The sequence below is a fragment of the Cornus florida genome, unplaced genomic scaffold (genome assembly GCF_030987335.1).
Source record: "Cornus florida cultivar Cherokee Brave unplaced genomic scaffold, ASM3098733v1 CherokeeBrave_3.0.0_Hap2_Chr11, whole genome shotgun sequence".
NCBI lineage: Eukaryota > Viridiplantae > Streptophyta > Magnoliopsida > Cornales > Cornaceae > Cornus > Cornus florida.
This window is the reverse complement of record NW_026775581.1, coordinates 25,850,417-25,859,595: the sequence shown is the minus strand read 5'-3', so window position 1 is coordinate 25,859,595 and position 9,179 is coordinate 25,850,417. Positions and strand designations below refer to the sequence as shown.

The window sequence follows — 9,179 nt, the reverse complement described above, 5'->3', positions numbered from 1 at the left end:
ATTGATGTATGTCTATGTGTATCGATGTTGTTAATTTAGTGATGGTCAAAGCATAGTGCTTAATTGAATGCTCTTGTGATTTATTTGATGGTTCATACTTATTTCTTGATGGATTGTGCCACACCCTTAGTTTAATTAGTTTAATTTTCATGTCACTAAATTAGTTGTTGTGTAATTGCTTTAATTTCTCAGATAGGTGGACAATCCATTCTTATTGTTTAATGTTCCATACTTATGAGTGTAAGAAATACATTTCTTTAGAATATTGTGTGTGCACTAATTGTTGTTTAATTGAATGGTTTTTGGTCTCATTTAATAGGTTGTGCTATTTACTAGATTGACTAGACAATCTATGCTTATTTGCCATCCATTATGCATTGTTTTCAATTGGTGACACACACACACATTTTACAACTTGAATTTTCCCATTAATTTACAATTGCTAATGTTTGGTGAAGTAAAACTTATTGGTAAACTCTAAGCCCCAAGACCTTTCTCTCGTGTATCTTTCTCTAATTCTAGATTGTCATTTAATTTAATTGTCTTAATTGAACCAATAGATTAATCAAATCAAACCCCTATTTTGATCATTCGACCTACTACTCCATTATTGATTCCAAAGTACCATTCCTTTCTTTTAGGACGATCCCTACTCAATCTAACTTTGTTAATAGTTAGTAGTGGCATTGGCATTTTATAAATTCAAATTTGGCCACACTATACCACAATTGTGCTTTGGTATTTGACGAACGGCTCACACCAGAAATTGCTCTCAGGATCTCACCTCCTCGATTAATCGAAGTTCATTTGGATTGATCTAAACTCTTAAAATCAAGTTGTTCATCTTCCATTCTATCAATCAAAGTACCTTTCTATCGATCGAAATAAATGTTCAATCGATCGAAGACCTCTTCGATCGAATGAAATTACGTCTTTTCAAATTCCGAGAAAACTGTTTTGGCCGTTGGCCTTCCTCAAACCCTAATTTTTTTTTTTTATTTTTCTCTTTCCCTCTCCTCCTTTTTCTTTTCTTTTTTCTTTCTTTTCTCTTTTTCTCTCACTTCCTCTATAAACTCTTGGCCTCCCCTCTCTTTTCTCTCTCCCCAATTCTTTTTTCTGAATCTCAAACCTTCTCATTTTCTTTTCTCTCAAGCTCTCAATCTTCCAATCTCTCCCTCAACCTTCGGCTTCCAACCCACCCCACCTTCGTCCATCTCACTCCGGTAAACCCCAAGGAGATCCCCAAGGCTGCAGCCGTCCTCGATAGAAACCAGAGAAGAACTCTTGGCCAAGGGCCGAGTTCATTCACCTTTCTCTCTATTTCCTCTCATATTCTTCTATACTTCTCTTCTCCGGCCGATTTAGGCCAAGGAGAAGTCGATTCATCACCGACGACTCTCTGAAATTTTCAGCGAGCTTCCGGTGAAGCTCGGGTCATCTATTCCAGCCACGGTTAGGCCGAAATTTTGTGGATTCATCCCAAAAATCTCTCTCTCTCCGTTTCCTCTACTCATTTCCAAACCAGGTATGTAGAAAGTCATTTATTTTATTTTATTTTATTTTTTATTTTAATTCTTATTTTATTTTTGCATATATATTTCAGTTTTAGTTTTACTTTCTTTTGAATATATAGTTGTGAATTTGTGCTGGGGAGGATAGGAAAAATCTGGAGTATGGGTATAGTTTGTAGTGTAGAAGGAGAATGGACAATTTACATATGGATCTTGGTTGTGGGCTGTTTCCCTTTTGCCTTGTTGAATGGAGTTTGAGACGTTAAATTGGTTGTTTATGAAACTTTAAAGTTTGATTTTGATTCTATATATATGCATGTTATTGTGCCTTTGTTGCAAATTTGTGGAATGCATATTTTTAAGGGGAACTAATGCCGAAATTTTGCAAAATTGAACTTGTGTTGTGGTTCTAAATTCTCTAAATGGCACTTGGAATTTTGTGGATTTAATTTGAAATGGACTTAGAAAAGAGCTTTAAAGTTAAAATGTTGGAATTGAAAAAGAAAAATAACAAGTCTCTGGAAAGTGTTTTAAGATTTCAACTTGTAAATGGAATTTGAAGTTTGTGGCCATGGAATTTTAAAGTATGAAATTGGAATGTTTGCTTTGTCATTTGAAATGGAAACATGAATGCCAAAAAATTGTTTTGAAAGAATTGAATTGAATTGGAAACTTTTTGAACTTGAAAAATGTTTCTTGAAATTTTTGATGTTGCAAAATGGCATTGAAGTTGAATATTGCTGAGCATGATTCCCAACTTGTTTCATTTGTTTATACTGATTATAAAATGCATGGATGTTGTTTGTTTCTAAATTGTTATAAATGCATGAAAGCATGACTTGAGTTGAAACTTGTGCTTTTGAAACTTGAAAATGCAAAGTCATGTCTAAATGCACAAATGTGATTTCAAAAGGAACCTTTTGAAAGTTTTTGATCTTAAGTTGACTCTTGCTCATGGTTAAGGTGCATTGTTTGGCAAATTAATTCTTGAATGCTTAAAATGCCTTTATGATCACACTTGTTGGTTTCCAAAATGTAAAAAAATGAAATTTTGAACTTTGCTTTGAAAATGAGAAGTCGAATTGTTAAATTCCTTCCTTTGTTGAATATTCAATGCATGATTCTTGTAATGATGCTTATCTACAATGCATATGAATGTTTGGACCTCAAAGTTTTCAAAAATATCAAATTTGCCCTAAAAGTGTAAAAATTTTCCAAAGTTGACCAAAATGCCCTTAAATGAGTTGAAACATGTTCTGTTTGTTTCCTTTCCATCCAAATGCATGTGCTAAGTGCTATTGAACTTGTTTGTGCTCAATTCTTGATTCTAGCCATGCTAAGTCATAAGTTTTGATACCTTTTGACTCAATTTGTCATGAATTTTGAACTTTCTTGAAAAATGTGTTGAAATTGACGTTCTAAACCAAACTTTTTGAAGTCAAATGTTCTAATGTTGCTTTATAAACTTGAAACTTGTCAAATGTGTTCTAATGTTCCCTCCATCACTTCTCCTCCATAACTTCCCTAACTTTCCCTCTCCCCCATTCATGCACTACACTCCTATAAATACCCACCACCTCCATCCTCCATCCTCATTCCATCCATCCTTCTCCCCATCATCCTCTTAAGGTATGTTTCTTCATTCTTTTCCTTTCATTTTTTTTGTTTAATTGTTGTTATAATCTTGAGGAGTTTGTGTATTGAATTTTTGGAGGTTTGGATGTTGATTGATGTTGTTACTCTAGGCTAGAAAGCATTTTTGTCCAAAAATTTTTGAGTTTTGTCATCCATTACTCTCACTCTCACCCTTCCTCTCTATTAGTGCCCACCAGGTGCTCGCTGAAATTCCCCATCCACATCCGTCTCTCCAAATGTCTCTTGCCGGACTTTCTCGCCGTCCTAGGCCCTCTGCGGATGCCCCCGCTGTTAATCGTGAGCAACCCCGAGAACCTTGGCTCACGAAAAAGATCAACTATGAGTTTCTCTTTCCACTCACGGATGTCTTTGCCACTCTTCCCACCACTTCTTGGGCTGTCGCTGAATTAGCTAACCGGCGCATTCAGCACATTTGCAAGCTCGTTGCAAATATTGCCTATCCCCGTGTGGTGCGCCTCTTCTACCAGAATCTCACTTGTCCTAAAGGGCCGCCCATCTCTCTCACCACATCCATTGATGGTGTCCCTTATTCCTTTACCCTGGCTGACATTGTGGAGGTCTCCGGCTGTCCTCTGGAGTGCCCCGATGATATTATGAATCATGAGAATCTTCCTTTATATGAGGAGCCTAATAATTTAACTGTGGAGCAAATTGTTGCCACCATTTGCAACGTGGATGATCCTCATCGACCCGGAGCTATACACTAAAATCCACCCTCCCTGAGCGCGTGTGGTTCTTTGACTACATGCTTAAGCACAATATCTGCCCCTTGGTGCACAGCACCGAGCACTAAGGTTTGATGCTACAGGCTTTGTATGCCCTGGACCAAGGCCAATGGATCTATATTCCGGAGCTCATTTGGAGCCAATTTATACGGTTCTGGGACGACTGTCTTAATACCCAGCATCAACGAGCTCAAGCTTGGGCTTTTCCTTTTCCTTTCTTCATCACCAAGCTTCTGAAGCACAAAGGCTTCATTGTTCCACCCCATAAAGAAAAGGGCAAAAAGATTCAAACTTTTACCATCCGACGTTGGAACAATGTTCTCAGCCATTCTCGGCCCCATCAGCCCGCTGCTCCTCCATCTCCCCACTCTCCATCTCCTCCTTTTTCCGAGGATGATCCCATGGCTGAGGATGCTGACTGGGAAGCACCCCCTGTAGACTCTCTCAGCAGGACCATTCTTTTCTGTGCGCTGGCATCGCCAGTATCCATGCTCGGATGGATCGTTTTGAGCATACCTTGGCGGACTACACTAGGACAGTCCGAGAGGACTATTTGCGTGTGGAGGAAGACCGTCGTGTTATAGCTGAGGACCGTCGTGTGGCACAGGATGAGAGGCATGAAACTCAATCCCTCCTCAATACCATCCTTGCTCGTTTCCCCCCTGGCCCGTAGCTAGTTGCCCGTTCGTGATTTGTCTTTTGTTTCACATGTTTATGTTTCTATTTCCTTTTCTTTTCTAATTTTTGAACATGGGAATGTGTTATGCATTAGTTGATCTGGTTAGACATGATAGAATTTCAGTTCCTTTTGTAATCATGTCTACCTGCTTTTGAATGAAAATTCCCTCTTTTCTTTTATTATCTGTTAATTATTTTCTTTTAATGTTTCATTATTATTTCTGTCTTTTGTATTCCCATCTGTTTTTCTCAGTGTTCCCTTACAGGTTGCACAATTCAAGTTTGGGGGCCTGTTTTTGTTGGACTTCACATGGGAGCTTTTTGTCACCTCGCCATGCACTGTCCTCCTTTTCTTGGTATTTTTGTTCTTGTTATTCTCTTTAATTTTCAATAGATGTTAGTTGTTGTCCCACATTGAGGACAATGTGTTATTCAAGTTTGGGGGTGCAATATTGCATTTTTGGTAGTACATTTTTGTAAAGCAATGATAGTGTAATTTGAAACTTGTCAGAGATGAAGCTCATGTTTAATACCTTGTGTATGAAAGCAATTGTTGAGTTTTGAAAATAAAGAAAATTTGAAAAGATCATGTGGATGCAATTTAGTCTGTATAAATGTTTCAATTAGATTTTCGTTGGATTTTATACTCTTTTATGCTTCACAATGCACAGATGCACACCGGAAACTTAATTGCGAGGCATGCAACTTGATTAACCTTGATCTTGAACCTAATAGATGGATACCTTTGGCATGATGAAAAAAAAAAAAAAAAAAAAAAAAAAAAAAAAAATAGAAGAAAGAAAGATAATGACCAGTTTGAGTTTGTAGCCTTTCCAACTTGAGTTATTAAGCCCAAGGAGTGTCTCTACACTTAGCACCCTAAAGCCATCTGGTTTGCGAGTTGTTAGCCTAACGCTTGCTATATGGGTTGGTTAGAAAGCTTAAAAGACTTAGGCACTGCACGGTTATTTAAAAAATATAATAAACATGGTCTGTTAGAATTCGTAGCCTTGCCAATTTGAGCTATTAAGCCCTAGGAGTGTTTCTACACTCAACACTCTAAAGCCATCTAGTTTGGGAGTTGTTGGCCTAACGCTTGCTACATGGGTTGGTTAGAAAGCTTAAGGGAGTTCAGCATTGCACAACCATAATATGCATCATTTTGAGTTTTAATAAATTTTCAACAAGCAACAAAAGTTGTATTGTAAATAAATTCATGCCTTAGTGACTTCATTTAAAAGGGAATTCGATGATGTGAAGACTTGTGTCTTAAAATTGGAAAGAAAAGGTTAAAGCCACGTGTTGGGAAATCCGGTTCACTTTCACTGAAGTTAGAGTTGATTTCTATTCAAGAGATAGCAATTGAGTTATTTATATAGACTATGATGCTGTTGCATGGATGTTTAAGCATGTTTAATCATTTATTTTTGTACCAAGGCTTCATATATGCAAGGTAGTCTGCCTAATGATCCCATCTCCAGTCTTCTGTCTGTCTCAAGTTATATTTGAGCTATGCATGTTTTCCATTTCACCATGGTTGATATTTTTGGGAAGCAATCCAATGGTTGTCATTTGTTGAGTTTGTCATTTTGGTTTTGCTATGGGACTAGCAAAATGTAAATTTGGGGGTGTAATAAGCGCCGAATATTGCATATTCAAGCGCCCTTACTTGCATTAGTTAAGTCCATTTTTGGTTTATATGTATATATTTTCTCCAGTTCTTTGTTTCTGTGCATTTTTTCAGGTTTCTTTACAAAAAGGGAATAATGGAAGCTCAAAAGGCTTGTTGAAGAGCAAATCATTTCGGGCTTTTGCATCCGGAAATCTCCAAGAGGAATTTGCTAAAACAAGTCTACGAAGTCCTTCTACAATGAAAAAAGGGTGAATAATTCTCAATAGGCCAAGGATAAATCCATGTAGAAGAATTCAAAGCAGAAGAAGAAGAAAATGCATTCTGATGCATTTTCGAGCGCTCAGAAAACCTTCGAGCGCTCGAAATCAGGACAGAGTGGTCTACCGCAATCTTCGAGCAGACCCACTTGTGCCTTGATTCCCTCAACTTCGGATTTCCCTCTTTTATGAGTTGGTTGGAGATGTCTTTTGGTGGGGGTGGAGCCTTATTTTGAGGAGGTTTGGTAGACATATTGTCTACAAAAGGGAAGGGGAACCATATATATCAAGGTTCACATATATTTTGCAAGATTTTCTAGAGAAGAAAAAGGAGGAGAAGATAGAGTTTTGTGGCTAGAAGGGGAGCTTAAAAATGGCAGTGGCATCCAAGCTTCTTCCTTCCTCTAGTCCATCCATGGGTAACTAATTCTCCATCTAGGGAGGTGATGAAGCCCTCCCTTGTAAGCATGTTCTAGTGTAGATTTTATTTTGGGATAACAATGTATAATCTTTGGTCATTTCATGATTTAGAGCCTCATACTTGTTGTAATGGATTATAGTGTCTATAAATGATCATTTTGAGTTTACTATCTTGTCTTAGCTTGTTTTCTCTTTTGATCATATTGCTTGCATTTTCATGGTGATAATGGAAATAAGATCATGAAATGGTTTTTAATGGCATGAGGTTAGAGAACCTTGATAGTCCATGGCTTAGGTTTTCCCTTTGATGGTCTATGCTTGATTCCTAGCTTTATGTGCTTTCATCATTTAATTAAGAGCTTGATAATCTTTGGCTTAGTGAGCATGTTGAAGACTACACCCTAGTTTAGGTAGTTCAAGCATGTGAACCTTTGATGGATTATTCTTGCTTATTGATTTAATGAACTTCTTGAGGATATTATAGCAACCAAGTATTGTTATGTATCATGACCATCATATATATTGTTTTCCCCAAATTAATCTTAATCTAGCATGTGTATAGGGTTGGGAGCGGATTCACTTCCCTAGTCTTCCCTAGTTTAGGTAGTTCAAGCATGTGAACCTTTGATGAATTATTCTTGCTTATTGATTTAATGAACTTCTTGAGGATATTATAGCAACCAAGTGTTGCTATGTATCATGACCATCATATATGTTGTTTTCCCCAAACTAATCTTAATCTAGCAAGTGTATAGGGTTGGGAGCGGATTCACTTCCCTAATCTTCTCTAACTTGTATTTCTATCTCTTTTATTCCTTGCCCACTTTTGTTTTATGTAATTCACATTCTTAGTTTTAGTGACAATCCAACAAATCCTCTATAAACCCCCTTATCATTCTAAAAAGATTCTAGATACCTAGTAGTCCCAATGGTTCGACTTACCCAACCAATAGCCCTATTTTACAATGATTTGTGCTATTGCAAATAGGTTGATTTATAATTGATAATCGATCCGTCGATCAATTTTTGGCGCCGTTGCCGGGGACTGCAAATGGTTTAGCAACCGAAGTTCTAGGGTTAACTTTGGTTTGATTGTTAATATTGTGATTTGTGAATATTTCTTGTGTGGTTTTGACCATCTTTGTGTGTAAGTTATTTGTGAGATTCTAGGGACTTGATGCTCGCCGAGGGAACGCTAACAAATTCGTAAGTCTAGAGGACTCCAGGTAAGTCTCTTGACCTTCTAGTTTCAAAATTGTGAATATGTGATACCCCTCCGATCCGAGACACGGGTTGATCAGGCCTAGGCCCAAACCCGAGGGAATATCAAACAATTTAAATATTTTAAAACGAACACAGATGACAAAAAGAAACAATAAAGATAGAATAAAGCTTAAAGAAATAATAATAATAAAACCCTCCATGTGTAACTGAAAATTGAAACTCCAATCCTCCAAAACTTCAAGGTTACAACTTGGGAATCCACTAATGGACCCCTAACCAAAAGTTTAACTGAAACTAAAAACTGAAAAATAGATAATGTTAGAAACATCGAGAGAAGTCCTACGTAATCAGATGAAGGTGAGACTGTCCTCGACAAGCACGATCAAGCTCTAAGGCTGGAATCGTCCTGTACCTGAAAAGAATAATGAAGGAGTGGGTCAGACCCACGAGCAAGTTCTAATCTAACTGCAATCCATACAGTGACCCGATACGCAGATACACCGTAGACACCTCACAATATCTATCTAGTCCATACGTATAAATATATCCACACTAAGGGACATTCACTAGTCTATAATAGGGGTCTCAACCTGAATAGAAGGCAACATGCGAATAGGCACCCAAAGGTGGGCATGAGTACCTAGACCTAATAGGGTACACCTCAACCTATTATAACCAGCTACGCATCCACTGCATATACGCACCCTAACCAACGAGTCTGAGACTCAAACTCAACTCGTGGTACCATAAACATATATATAAAGTCCGTCCAAATCTAGGGTATGTAGTTCAACTATTTATTAAACTGACATACAATAAACCAACTAGTTAGTCACTCAACTTATTCAGTTGATATGACTTAACTACCATTCGTTAATCCAGGAAGTCATCTAACTTGGTTACAGCTGATCTGACTTAGTCACAATTAGGATTCGATATCTTTCAATCCATTCCATTAATCCATTAGGTTAGGTTTATGCGTTTTGAGCTAAACCGTCCCTAGTATGTCACCGTCCCATACCGGTACATACAATCCCCCATATCCATGTAAATTACAACATATATAACAGTTCAA

The 9,179-nt window shown here is 37.6% G+C and overlaps 1 long non-coding RNA gene across 2 annotated transcripts; it reads left to right on the top strand.

Moving 5' to 3' along the window:
* Nucleotides 1-979: 979 nt before the first annotated feature.
* Nucleotides 980-7,047, top strand: LOC132283176 (uncharacterized). 2 transcript variants are annotated; one of them, XR_009471963.1, is made up of 2 exons: nt 980-1,525; nt 4,837-7,047. It is a non-coding gene; the product is annotated as an uncharacterized LOC132283176 (long non-coding RNA). The 2 variants fall into 2 exon arrangements; XR_009471964.1 differs by having other exon boundaries at nt 4,824-7,047.
* The last annotated feature ends 2,132 nt before the right edge of the window (nt 7,048-9,179 follow it).